Below are 16,163 nucleotides of genomic sequence, written 5' to 3'. Positions count from 1 at the left end.
TATTTTTCTATACATTATAGCTTTATTTGATATATTCATAATATTTAGAAAATTCTGAAATTTTTTAGGTATATTCATTACTGTATATTGATTTCTAATACTTAAAAAGACTTAAATTTTAGCTTAAACTAAAGGTTAAAATCTTAGTTTAGTCCTCTAATTTTTATAAATAATTCAATTACATGTCTGATTTTTATTTGATTTTTCATTTTAGTTATCTAATTTTTAAAAATATTCAATTATGTCATTTTCATTAGATTAACTTTATATTTTTGTTAGAATCTATACATCAAACAACTCTACCTAAAACTCCAAAGTATTGAAATTAATTTCATCTTTTAATTAGAGTGATATGATGTATAAATTCAAACAGAGATCTAACGTCAATCTAACAAAAATGACCTAATTAAATATTTCTAAAAAGTAAAGGACTAAATCAAACAAAATAAAAATTAAGAATTTAACTGAATTTTTGTAATTAGAGGATAAAAAAAGGGATTTAGCCAAATATAAAAAAAGAAAACAAATTAACATATGTTGTCCTTGTAACATACATTAATTAACTTCGGTTATTAAGTCAACAAGCCTTATTTTACGTTTTTCACTATAACGTTGAACATTCAACATACGTAAAAATCTTAAAATAATTTACGTAAAAAGTCTCTTTTGTGTTTGTGAAAGGTGATCAATCTTCATAATCTATTTTAATATTATGTTTACCTTGTAAAGACTTGACATGGTCAAGTTTAAAAAGCCAAAAAATTAACGTTTTATCAAACACTAACTAAAATAATTGATCATTGGGTGAAATAATCGTTTATTTTATAAACCGATCCAAAGAAACGGCCAAAATACAAAAAATAATCGATTATTTAATGCAATGATCAATTATTTTAGAGGTCGATCCAAAAAAATAGCCAAAATATAAGTCTAAATGAAAGGAAACCTTAGTCCAAATACAAGGTCTAAAGAGATGATTTATTTACATATTTACAAAGCTTAAGAAGAGAAGGGAAACTAAGCTAATAAACTATCTTCCGCAATAATAGAGTTCTTTGAAATCCTTCTTTTTCTTTCAATCTCCTAACCATGTCAATGGTCGAATATGGCTTCCTCCATATGCTCTTCCATCAATTAGTATCACGTCAAACTCTAGTTGATTCAACCTTCACATAAAGTTTTCTCTTTATCATCTTTCATAAGTAATTGTTGTTAGAGATAACATCAACCACAGATAAAACAAATTTACAATATATAAATTAATGCAATTTTTTTCTTACAAACTTATCTTATAGAGTTAAGTTAAGTTTAAAGTCCACTTTATAAAATCATCCTGACGCTATTTTAGTGATATTTAATGTTTGTCGAACTTATTGTAAGACCCACAGTTGAATTATCCAATAATATATTATCTCACGTTTGATATATATATATATATATATATATACATAAAAGATGTACTAAAGATCTCAAATGAGTATAAATTTTAACTTACAAAATGATTTTATAAAATTAAATTAAATGTAAAGTCCATCTATTCAAAATTATCCGCTAATCAATAACAAAAACCACAAAATTAACACCCACGCAAACTCACAAAAGTATTACCACCTTAAATAAATTAGAGCTAAAACAGTTAAAAAGATTTCTGAATAATGCATTAAGAAAACGAATTACAAAAGATGTTGATAACAATTTTTCTTATTTTGAAATCTAACTGCATCCCATCATTAGTGTGGGTGGGGCAAGTATTAAATAAAATATATAAGCAATTCTTATGATGGGTATATGGACTCTTTACCAAGGCTGCCATTGTTCTTTTCTTCTTGTGACTGTTGATGGCTGAGTTTGAAAATGTGAACCTGTAAAAGACAACATTTCTACACACAATCAATAAGGAAAAGAAAGCATGGCTGTGTTTACTTTTGGAATATTGCAAAAAGGTCATTTAGATTAAGTAAAAGTGTAGAATTGGAATATTGAATATGGAAATATGTTATATTAAATATTTCATTCTTCGATCTATATTGTGAGAAATTTGTTCGTGAAAACTCTTTTGATTAATCACAGTTACAATTATGTGAAGGCAATAAGTTTAGTGTTGGTTAAATTGGTGATGTGGCAAAAAATTATTAAATATTTTACTGGAAAGATAAATCTCACTAAAATAGATCAGTTAGAGGTTTACCTGACCTCTTACTGTACCCTCCTTTTTCTTCTTCCTCCACCTTCATATATGATTATTTTAGGAGGTGCAAGAACAAAACATGGAGGTGTAGGAAGAAGTTCCTTACCACTTTATTTGTTATTGAATAAAAATGTTACACTTTAGAAAAAAAAAACTTGTTACGCATGATAGACTGACATATTTACGTAATATATTTTTTTTTATGTAATACATTATATATTTTATGATAAAATAATGTAAATTAAAAAACAACTAAAGTTTTGGACATATGAAGACTTACGGTTATTGATTCATACTTATACCAAATAAACCTTATTGTTTTAATCAAAATTCTAAGTAAAAATTAATGAAAAAGAAGTGAGATAATTTAAGTTTTTAGAAGATAACATCTTTAAGAAAATGAAGAATGAAATTATTTTACATTATATATATACTACTTTTTTGGCTCAAAACACAATTATGATCGTTTATGAACTTTAAATCTTATACTCTAATATTTCACAAAATTGGATCCTCACAACTATTATAAAAATTGACAAATTTATTATACATAATTTATTATTTAATAACAAATACGTTTGTTGTCGGTACGTAGTTTACTACTTTTAATCAAGTATTAAAAATATGTTTCTTAGTTTATACAACTAAAGTTTTGTAGTAAATTTGATAAATTTCACGAAAAGAATATAAGAGTTTTTTTATTTATGTATTACTGTTTTCATTGTTTAATTTTTTTTTTCTCATTTTGAATCCAGTAACAATACGAGGGGACCTATGCTTCTAATGTCTATCCATTTTTAATTTAATTGTTATTACTTTATGAAACTTTCTACTTCCTTATATATTAATATTTATAAAGAATAATTTATCTAATAAACAAGAGTGATTAGTCTTTTTAGGATCATTAGCTTTCATATATTTAACAGCTTGTTTATAGGTTTTTTATCTGTAAAACATGAATTTTAATTAGGTCAAGCTTAGACTTAAAAAAATGCTTACATTTGGTATATAAGTGAGAATGAAGGGTGTTGCTTCCTCCACCACCACTCCTTACTCTCTCCACCTCCCAAATTTATCTTATTTTCAAAACTATCCTTCTGTTTTAACTTTTTTACTTTTTACCTTTTGGGATTTTTTAATATATTTCAAAACCCTAATTTACCTTTCACTTTCACTTTCGTGATAATTGCACCCCACAACCACACCACATCTTTTACTCTTCTTCTCTTCCCATCTTCGTTCAAGGTTTTCTTCTTCCTTCTCTTTCTTTTCCTTTCAACCTTCTCTTTCCCACTTCCCTTTTCCATTGCTGGTATTGATTTGGAGAAGCGTAGAGGAGGAGCGTAGATCTAGCGGTGGATCTGGTTTTCATCTCCATCCCATGTTAGTTTAAATCTGTATATATGTTTATCATGTGCTGTTGTTGTGTTTGGTTGTCTCTCAGAGCCACGAAGGCCAAAATGGATGTTGACATTCGCTGAAGGATGCTCACGTTGTTCAAAGTTTACATTTTTATTTTAGGGTTTATTCTAGGATTGATTACGCACCTAGAGGAAGCACCACTGCACGCACCACCGCACCACTGAGACCGACATCGCTTGATCAATTCTTTCCACAACCACCAACCTTTGCAACCTCTCACTAATTATACCACCGAATAAAACTACACTGCATATTCTCACAGCGAAACAAAGAGAGGAAGAAGTCCAACATTAAAATGAAAGAAAAGCTTCTTACTCATGCAGGGGACTAGTAATAGGTCATTAGTGGAATGGGTTGGGAGTGGATAAATATTCAAAAATAATAACCCTAAAAATAAAATTTTACTGAAGGGTAAAACAATAAAGGGGAGGTAGAGGGAGCAAGGGGTGGTGGTGGAGGGAGCAACACCCAAGAATGAAACATAATTTAGTCACAGGTCATGCTTATATCTGCCAAAGTTTACGTTGTAGCGAAACACGAGTGATTTTTGTATTGAATTGTTAAAGAAAGGAATACAAAATTGTACATAGAGGAACAAATAAGTTTATTGTACCCAATTTTTTTAATGAAATAAAAGATGAAACTTTACTTCAGTTGGTTATTGTTAATGTTAATTGAAGTTTTAATCTCTTTGTTATTGTCATTGTCAGATGTGTTGTTGTTTGGAATGTGAATAAACAAAGTGGCGAATGTAATTGACTACCATCCATGAATAATGATATCACCAATTTTCATTGCATCTATGGCATGCGTTGCCTATTTTTCCTCTTGTAATCGATTACAATGAGCTTGTAAACGATTACACGAACAAAATTGTGGTTTTGTACAAAAACTTGTGCTGCAGGAGCCAATTGTGGCCACACAGGTAGCCAAAGATATTTTACGTTATTCTTTCATAATTCTTAAGTGGATGAGATTTGTTTTTAGTGTTTAAGTGTGACTAGAGGAAGAAAACTGAGGTTTGGGCCGTCCATGGTGAAGGAAAGACCCAATGTTGGTGTCAAGGCCAAGTTGGTTCAAGTCCTGAAACAAGTGTAGGCCATTTTGTGCCTTATAATCGATTACAAAGGCCTTGTAAACGATTACACGAACAAAAATCCAGTTTTGTAAGTAACCAAAGGCAATTTGAGTGAGATAACATATTGTCAACTTTGACATTTGATGACTATTTTAAGCATAACTTTTCCCACAGATCTCCAAATGATGTGATTCTTTTTTTTATTAGAAAATAGACTCAAAATTCTCTTCAATGACTACTCATTTGTGATTTTTGGAAATCTGAGTAGGTGTAGTTAATTCCTTAAAGTTAACATTTTACACATTTCTGCCAACTCTGACCTTTGTTGATTGTTTTGCTCATAAGTTTCTTCACAAAACTTCAAATGAGTTGATTCTTTTTTTGTTCGAATCTAGACTCAAAGAGCTTTCAAATGAATATCAACACATAATTTTTAGACTACTGTACAAGATGCACTTAATTTCCCAAAAACAACGTTTTTGTAAGCTTCTTAAATGAGTTTACTTTCAAGTTATTGTTTCATGTTTCTTAGTTTAGATGGGAAAATTACAAATTATTAGTCATTGGAAAGATTTTTGAGTCTATTTTGTAATGAAGAAATAATCAACTCATTTGGAGTTCGGTGGAGAAAGTTAAAAGCAAAACAACCAGCAAATGTTAGAGGTGGTAAGAATATATAAAACTTTAACTTTAGGGAATTAACTATACCTACTCAGATGTCCAAAAGTTACAAATTTGTAGTAATTTGAAAGCGTTTTGAGTCTATTTTCTAATAAAAAAATAATCACATCATTTGGAGGTCTATGAAAAAAGTTATGATTAAAATAGTTAGCAAAGGTCAAAGCCCATATATGTTTTTGAACCAAGATAGAAGAACTACAGAAGTCAGTTGTGGGGACATAAGTAGCCAAAGACATTTTACGTAATTTTTCATATTTCCTAAATGTATGAGAGTTATTTTTAATGTTTAAGTGTGAATAGAGCCTAAAAACTGGATTTTGGGCTGACCTTGGCAACTGTTGGTGTCATGACCAAGTTCAACTTTGACCTTGGCAATTTTAACGATAACTTTTCCCACTGACCTCCAAATGATATGATTCTTTTTTTATTAGAAACTAGACTAAAAACCCTTTCCAGTGACTACTAATTTGAAATTTTTGGACATCTGAGTAGGTACAGTTTATTAGTTAAAGTTAACGCTTTATATATTCTTGGCAACTGTGACATTTGCTGGTTGTTTTGCTCATAACTTTCTCCACCGAATTCCAAATGAGTTTATTCTTGTTTTGTTGGAATCTAGACTCAAAGACCTTTCAAATTATGCCTTGGTAATCAAGTGTAGGCCTTTTTGGCCATTGTAATCGATTACGACGATCCTGTAAACGATTACACGAACAAAAATCTGATTTTGTACAAAAACTTGTGCTACAGGAGCCAGTTGTGAGCACAAAAGTAGCCAAAAAATTTTCACGTTATTTTTACATATTTCTTGAATGAATAAGAGTTCTTTTTAATGTTTAAGTGTGAGTAGAGCCTGAAAACTATGTTTTGGACAGTCTTTGGTGGAGGAAAGACCCAATGTTTCTGTCATGACCAAGTTAACATGCTATCAACATTGATCTTTGCTGGTTATTTTAATGATAACTCTTACCACCAACCTCCAAATGGTGTGATTCTTTTTTTATTAGAAACTAGACTCAAAAAGCTTTCCAAACTCTAACATTTGCGGGTTGTTTTTGCTCATAACTTTCTCCCCCGAATTCCAAATAAGTTTATTTTTGTTTTGTTGGAATATAGACTCAAAGACCTTTCAAATTATGCCTTGGTAATCAAGTGTAGGCCTTTTTGGCCATTATAATCGATTACAAGGACCCTGTAAACGATTACACGAACAATAATATGATTTTGTACAAAAACTTGTGCGGTAGGAGCCAAAAATATTTTACGTAATTGACTTTGATCTTTTTTTAGGCACCAACACTCAATTGAATTCGATCTTTTTTTTAGGCAACAAACACCCATAACCAAATAAAAGTTTCAATATATATGGTCGAACAAGACTAGTAGAGAACGGGTGGTACTAGATCAAAATTGAAATTTTATTCATATAATATATTGTCAGTACATATTGCCCAATATTTATAATCATGATCTTTTGTATTTAAAAGACCCCACTTAAGTGAAAAGTTTCTTTCGATCGAGAGAAAGACCCGTGAGAGTGAAAGCAATGCTCCAGACAAAGTGAAAATGGTGAAGGGAGACGGAGAAGAGGGTTGTCATTGGGTTGCCATTGGACATGCAGTTATAACATCAACAAAACAACAAGGGTCGAGAAGATGGTTAGGGTTCGCGAAAGAAGAAAATGTCAATGCTGGAGAAGATGCTTACGCTTCGCACGAAAGAAGAAAACGTCAATGTTGTAGAAGACAGACGTACAAGACAGCGAGAAGGTCAGTCTTTAAGGTTTAAAGAGAAGGTTAGTCTTTGAACACCAGAAAGATAAGAGAACTAAGAGAGATGAGGGAAGGCGAGAGATCAGGCGAAAGAGAAACTACAAAATGTAAATGAAAGAAGAAGCGAAAGCGCGAAATGAAATTTCGTATTTTTTTCTTCCCATAATACCCTTGCCTGATCAATTGCATATTAATTTATTTTCTTAAATCAGCCAATGGACAACCACCACGTGACGTTGTCAAAACTGTGTTAAGAAAACGTTAAAAAAACGTTTTTCCAAAAACAATAACTAAAAAATTAACAGTTTTGTTGACCTACTACCCCAGAGTTGTTTAAAAAATGCATCATAATATTATCAACAAAACAACTAAAATTCCTCTCAATTATTATTGTCAACTAAATTATGACAATTGGAACAATCTATATCAACGATGATTCTGAAATTTGTTAACTATTTTCAATCTCAATCGTCATGAAAAACTTTTTCCGATAACCCAAAGGTTAAGGATATGTTGGAACATAATTAATGTTAAAACATAAGTTAAACAACAAAAAGCGAAAATAACACTTGATATTAATTCAAATTTATGAGAACTATAAATACATATTATAGTAGATAGAGAAAAGGACGAATGTTCAAAATGTATATAGAAGACTATTTTCAATGACAGAACTAGCATTTCTCAACCAGACTTAACCAATAGAAAGTTCGAACTTATTTAAAATTGTTCGAGACTTTAGCACTAAAAGAGATTAAATGTGAGAAAAATCTACAAATGCTGTGTAAGAAAATATTATGAAATATAGGAGTATATTCCAAACTCCAAGCACACTTGAAACAGCACAAGAAGCCTGACTAACTCCGAAAAATCTTTATTTTAAGCATTATGTTCATTATTAACCCCTCAAGGCTAATGAAAACAACCAAGGAGGATAGCAATGCTCATATGTCAAGAAGTATATGCTAGAAGGAATCTAACACATACTATACGAAAAATTATAAATGAAATATGTGAACATTTTCCAGATTTATAACAGTAAAAGAAGGCTGACTAACTACAAAAAATCATTATTTTCAGCACTGTGTTTTCATTATTGAATACAGCAAACGACGACAATGCTTATGTTTCAAGAATCAATATATGCTAAAATGAATTTTCGATCCATCAATACTTTCCTTACGATTCATGTTTCGAGAAACAACACGTTAATTTTTTCGAAAACAAAATGAAAATGTCTGCAAAGTTGAACAATTATTTACAAAAATAAACTAAATAAACGTTCATCGGTTAATATTCTCCGCAATCACACATAAAATAGCTCTTCTATCGTATCGACAACCCTAACTTATACATTCAAAATGAGAGCCATCAGAGCAAAACAAACGAAATGGATATCATAGAAAGGTAAAAGGTATTTGTACATTTTACGAATTCAGATACATTAACAAGCCATAGTGGAACCAAATGTGAAATGTACCATTGGCACCAAATGCAGAAGGAATGTGCAATTCATTTCGTGCCAATGAATGTGAAAACACTATCGTCATCCTCAGACACGAGAAATATAAAGAACAAACTCGCTGTAAAGATTCTTTAGGTTTAGGAACTTGAATTGCAGAAAAATGAAAAAACGATTTGACCGATTAAAATAGATTAATAAATGAAAAGACGTAGAAAATATTTTAACTGTGAGATCCAAAATGAACCCTAAACGAAACAGTACCGACGTACAGAGCGTAATTCTATAGCCTTTATCGAGAGAATACTATCAAATATGTTATGGACAAGCAGAATTTAAAGAAAATGAAAGCAAGAAGAGAGATGAAGAATCCATTACCGTCGCCGTTTGGATTCCAATTTGGAAAGATGGAAAATCGAGAACCTTCCCTTGAGATTGAGGGATTTTGCTTTTACTTTTATCTCGTTATATATAGAGGAGCGCGACGATAAACCCTAGGAGAGTGTTCACAATGCCGTTACCTAGTTTTCAAATATTAAATATAAATTCGTTATATTTTTAATTCTTTTGTTCGTCAGTAGTACGGTATATTTCTTCTGCGTTTCTTTTTTTACTGGAAAAAATAACACAGTAAATTCGCAAGGGAAATGTAATTAGTACTCTTTTACAGAAAAATATAATTATTTATACTCTTCACAAGGCAAATATAATCCGCAAGGGAAATATACTCTTCACTATTATTTCTTTATATACTTGTGATGGATACTTAAACTATGTTAAACGAAAAATAAGAACAGGGTTAAAAAAATAGTCATTAATACTATTTAAAGCTTCCAAAGAATTAAATAAATAAATAATAAGTATACAGATAAAACAGTAACATTGATATAAATAATCATATTCGTAAACAAATTCACAAAAAAATTATTAATTTGCATAAAATCCATTTGTATTTTAGATGAAAGTTATTATTGAGATGATCGACTTAAAGTCACCAGCTATGAATAAACTCATTATATAATGTTTATATCATTAATAAATAATCACTAACACGTAAATCAATTAACGTATGACTATTTTATTTTCATTAGTAATTTCAGATGTTAACCTTGTATTGATGCATTAAATATTCGAAGGACTAATTTTATTCTACTAGAATGCATATTTTTGTTCTAAAGACAATTCCAGATTGGCAAACAAATCAGATTTACATATAAAAAAGAAACAATTTTCAAGGAAATAATGTTATGAAAATAGTTTTTTATCAAGTTTTTTATGAAAATATTACTATGGAAAAGTGGAAACTTAACTTTTAATTCCCAGAAATGTACTATTAAGAGAAACATGTTTAAATAACATTTAAAAAATCACATCGAAATAAAAATAATAATTAAAAGCATAATATTACACTATTAAATCATTTAATATGATAATAAACTAAAACATTTAATATAAATAATGCATTATTTTTATTTCAAATAAATATGTAAACATTTGCAGGAACATTGCTACCTAACCTTGTAAGCAATTCTTTAATTTTCAAGTGAATGAAAAACACATACAAACATATACAGGATCTTGAATTTTCATGATACTCACTATTTTCTCATACACAGTGTAGAAAAGAACTTACCTGAATCTATTGTATATTTTCTTCCTGTCAATGTTCTCCCTTCTCTTACTCATCTTTAATGCTTTCTTGATGATATAGAAATTCTTAGGGATGTCACAGTTTTAACCTTTCTTTCTCTCTTTTCAGAAACTTAACCTGTCAACCGTAGTCAAACTTTTTCCTTATGATATTTAATCAACTTTAATAAAATATCAAAATTCCCTTTATTGAAGTGAGAAGAAAGGGATTAATTTTAATAACTCTAAAATAATTCTGATGAGTGCATATTTATGCCCACATTTATGATTTAAAATTTAAATTTTTGATGGGATAATTGTGCTTAAATGGTTGATTTTAAGTGAATTTGTGATGATTGGAATTGTTGGGTTTGGGAAATAAAGAGACGTAAAAAGTGAGTTTTAGTGCATAAATTATTCTTGGATGTTCTAATGTTTATTTGTGCAGCTGAGAATATAAGTTTTATTGGTCCAAATGGCAATTCAAAGCCCAAAATCAGATTTTATTTGAAAAATTCAGAACGGGCTAAAGTGCAGATAGAAGAAATTTCAGGGCATTTGTGCAATTTTGGAAAGTTAGAAAATCTAAAAGATAAAATTCAGTTGTTGAATTTAATTTGGGAATATCAACAGAAAATATCTTCCAAATAATTTTATCATTATCTAAATCTTTTAGTTATTTGGAAGATATAGGGTATAAGATAATTAAGTTAATATCTATCAAATATTCTTTAAAACTGATTTAATCTAATGAATATTTGAAAGATATAATATATCAACAGAAAATATCTTATCAACAAACTATTCAGAGTCTAAGCCCAATCAAGCCTATATAAAGAGACCCAAGGGAGGCAGAAAGAGGAACTTCACTTCATTCATTCATTCTCTCATACTCCTCTCACTTTTCTCTCATCTTGTATTCAACTTCATTCATGGAGAGCTAAGCATCTAGGGCTATTCTGCTGTAATTCCATGACAGATTCTGAGGTTACGTTCAGTTAATGCAATTGTTTACTTTGATTATTGATTTAAGTTGTTCTCTCTATGTCTTTCATCTCTCTATCTTGTTAAAAGAAAAGATTTTTGCATCATAATGTGTTTGAATCTACATGCATATTGATTATATGAGTTTTAGGGTTTTTAGGTTTAAATTGAGAATCTACTTTGATTTAATTTAGGAACTTTCATATGATTAAATGGTTTTTACTATCAATTGAGAATGTACTTTGATTGATTAGTAATAATTTCAACTATAATCAATTGAGAATTTACTTTGATTGATTAGCTTTTAATTTGGTTCGGAGATTTAAGAATATACATGATTAAACACAATAGAATTTGATTGAGAATGTACTTTGGTTGAATTTATTGTGAATAATCTAGAAAGGTTTTGCATTTGATTGAGAATTTACTTTGGTTAAATGCATGATCGCCCTCAAATTAATTAAGAATGTACTTTAATTAATTTGAAACTTAAACAATAATTAATTGAACAATTATCCGTGAATAACCGATGATGAATCTATCTTGGAAAAGCAGTGGAATTAGCCTATTTCATCGTAACTGTTTTTAAGTTTCTTATTTGTTCTTTAAACATTCTCCAAACATTACTTTTATCCATAAGCATTGCATAGCATTCGTAAGAGTCAGATATTCAAAAGCATATTCGTGTTCGTTGGGAGACGACTCAAGGTTACTTTAGCCCTATCTACCTTCTTGAATACTACTTGGCAATACTGAAGTTGCCTTGAAAAGTAGTATTAATTTGATAGCTTCAACGACAGCCTATCAAATCCTTATAACTTTAATACATTATATTCTAATAATCATCACATTAGAATATCAAAGTTATACTTTAAATTACATGAACCAATCTTAAATATTAATATAATTTAACCTTCTCCCACTTGGTTCATGTGATGACTTGAAGATCTAAAACTAAACTTTAAGTGTGCATCATTCATTAGAATTATCAAGTCTTTATCCTTATATGAATTGAAATGATCGGATCATGGCGGGCAAAAGTCATGAACGACAAGATTCCTTCCATGTATCACATAATCAAACCAACTCAACATAACTTTAATCAATCTTTTAACTTTCATGTCTCTAAAAGAGATATAACATGTTACCACAATCAATAATACATGTATATAACTTAATGTGGATAACAATAAATAAAGAGAAACATAACTTTAATTGAATTCACAAGTGTCATGACAGTACAAGCATATAACTATACATATCCATATAGATAGATAACATCATTATGTTAATATTGACTTATCCATAATGCCCATACTTTCAACATGGCCAATAAAGTTTTGGGCGGTAGTCCTTTAGTTAATGGATCTGCTATCATCAAATCCGTACCAATATGCTCAATCAACACTCTATGTTTCTGCACTTCTTCTTTGATTGACAAGTATTTCAAATTCATGTGTTTAGCACCCTTTGAGTACTTGTCATTTTTAGAGAAGAAGACGGCTGCGGAATTATCACAATAAATCCTTATCGGCCTAGCAATACTGTGAATAATGCCAAGCCTCGATACAAAGTTCCGCAACCACAAAGGATGAACCATGGCCTCAAAGCATGCCACGAATTCAGCCTCCATGGTGGAAGTAGCAATGACTGATTGTTTTGCAATTTTCCAAAAAATTGCTCCTCCAGCTAATAGATAAACATACCCAAATGTGGATTTTCTTGAATCCACACATCCAACATAGTCTGAATCCGAGTAGCCAACCATCTCAAGATGATCTGACCTTCTGTAGGTGAGCATGTATTCTTTGGTACCTTGTAAATACCTAAGAACTTTCTTTGCAGCTTTCCAATGATCCATTCCGGGATTACTTTGATATCGGCCTAACATTCCAACAGCAAAACTGATATCTGGCCGAGTACAAGTTTGAGCATACATCAAACTCCCAACCACTGACGCATAAGGAATAGACTCCATGGCCTTTCGTTCCAAATCATTCTTGGGACATTGCATTTGACTAAACTTGTCTCCTTTTTGAATTGGAACTATTTCAGGAGAACATTTTTCCATTCTGAATCTCTCTAACACTTTGTTAATATAGCCTTTTTGAGACAAACTTAACAATCCTTGTGATCTATCACGGAATATTTCTATTCATATCACATAAGATGCCTCATTCATATCTTTCATTTCAAAGTTACTAGAGAGAAACTTCTTTACATCATGTAACATACCAACATCATTAGCAGCAAGAAGAATGTCGTCAACATATAGAACCAATATAACAAACTTACTCCCACTGATCTTCATATATATACACCGGTCAACGATGTTCTCTACAAAACCATATGAAGTTATGGTATCATTAAATTTTAGATACCATTGTCGGGAAGCTTGTTTCAGTCCATATATTGATTTCTTCAATTTACACACCAAATTTTATTTTCCTGTTATTGTGAAACCTTCTGGTTGATCCATATAAACTTCCTCTTCTAAGTCACCATTCAAAAAAGCAGTTTTTACATCCATTTGGTGAAGCTCTAAATCATAATGAGTCACCAAAGCCAAAACAATTCTCAAAGAGTCCTTCTTAGAAACAGGAGAGAAGGTCTCTTTATAGTCAATGCCATCCTTTTGAGTGAAACCTTTGGCGACTAATCTAGCTTTATACCTTTCAATATTGCCTTTTGAGTCATGTTTAGTCTTAAAGACCCATTTACAACCGACTCTTTTTGAACCCTTAGGCAATTCAACTAGATCCTATACTTTATTGTCGTCCATTGATTTCAATTCTTCTTTCATAGCATTCAACCAATTATCTGAATTATTACTTTCCATGGCTTGTCTGAAAGAGACTGGATCCTCATCAATGCTTAAGTCACATTCATATTCAACAGAGTAAACCGCCTAATCATTCGAAATAACAGGTCTTTTCTCCCTTATAGATCTTCTTAATGTTGCTTCTTGTGGTTCCTCTATCAATTGCTCATTTATGACTTGCTCATTTGTGACTTGCTCATTGTCAATTGGCTCAACATTTATATGTTCATTTTGTGGGATTGGAACATTAACTTGTTGTCTTTGCTTGTTGTGTGACTGTGATACAACAAGAGGGATAACAACTTCAAAAGAGACATTAGATGTAGAAACACTATCAGTATGCTCTTAAATATCCACTATTCGTGATCCCTCACTCCCATTAAATTGACCATTTTCAATGAACGGAGCATTTCCAGACTCAACTATTCTTGTACTATGGTTAGGGCAATAAAATCTATATCCCTTTGATTTTTCAGGATAACCGATGAAGAACCACTAATGGTTCTTACATCAAACTTCTTTTCATGTGGATTATATAACCTTACCTCTGCCGGACAACCCCAAACATGAAGATGTCTCAAACTGGGTTTCCTTCCAGTCCATAGTTCATAAGGAGTTTTAGAAACTGCTTTGCTAGGAACCCTGTTAACCAGATATACAGCAGTCTTTAATGAATACATCCACAAAGATAAAGAAATATTACTATGACTTAACATACTCCTAACATATACATAAGAGTACGATGCCGCCTTTCTCCTACACCATTTTGTTGTGGTGTATCGGGCATTGTATACTATGCACAAATACCCTGACTTTCAAGAAACTTTACAAATGGACCTGGACATTGTCCATTCTCATCAGTTTTACCATAATATTCACCACCTCTATCAGATCTCACCAATTTTACTTTTCTATCTAATTGTCTTTCAACCTCATTTATGAACACCTCAAGGGCATTCACTAATTGAGATTTTTCATGTAATAGATATATATATATATATATATATATATATATATATATATATAACAATAACGTGAGAAATCATCAATAAAAGAGATAAAATATTTTTCACCACTCCAGAATTTAATGTCAAAAGGACCACAAATATCAGTGTGTATTAACTCAAGAAGTTCACTACTTCTTGTGGCGGGATATTTTGATATGTGTTTTGTTTGTTTACCCTTAATACAATCAATACATACATCCCAGTCATCAAAATCCAATTGAGGTAAAATTTCATTTTTTACTAACCTTAACATCCTTTCATTGGATATGTGACCTAATCTTTTATGCCATAAGAAAGCAGAACATTCTTTTCCTCCACCACAATTTCTATCAACATGTTCAACATTAAATAGGGACTCAGAAAAATTAACATCAAGATTTAAACGATATAAACCATCCAATAATGTACCAGAACCATAATAGTACGAAAGTTTATACAAATGAAAAATACCATTTTCAATCTTAAAGTTAAAACCTAAATAATCCAACTTTGCAACAGAAATTAAATTCCTAGCACAACTAGGAACATAGAGACACTTTTCAAGATTCAGTCAATAACCAGTGTCTAGAATCAATATGTAAGTCCCAATTCCTTCTATTCATGCCTTCATTCTGTTCCCCATATCTAAATACTTTTCAGTTCCTTTTATAGGCTAGATTGAAAGGAATCCCTACATAATATTAGAAACATGAGTGGTAGCTCCAGAATCCAACCACCATGTATTATAGGCACTTCAATTATATTTGCTTCAAAACTTACAGAAACATAAAAAGTACCTTTCTTTTCGAACCAAGATTTTCTTTTTGGACAATCTTTCTTGAAGTGACCTACTTTCTTGCAAAAGAAACATTTCTAGTCCTTTTGGATATTGCCCTTATTCACTTTCATTGGGACTTTGTCCTTCTTGTTCTTCTTTCCTGATTTAGCTTTACTGAAGCTAGCACCTTCATGAGTTGTGAGATGGATAGAATGATCTTTCATTTTCTTCAACCTCCCTTCCTCTTGTACCAACATGGCTTTGATTTCTTGAAAGTTCCATTTATCCTTAAGAGTGTTATAGTTCACTTGGAACTGGCCAAATTCAGGAGGAAGAGAGTTCATGATAAACTGTACTAGAAA

This window comes from Vigna umbellata, chromosome 1 (assembly GCF_029865625.1).
Source record: "Vigna umbellata cultivar VRB3 chromosome 1, Vumbellata_1.0, whole genome shotgun sequence".
Taxonomy (NCBI): Eukaryota; Viridiplantae; Streptophyta; class Magnoliopsida; order Fabales; family Fabaceae; genus Vigna; species Vigna umbellata.
Note: the sequence above shows the minus strand (reverse complement) of the source record.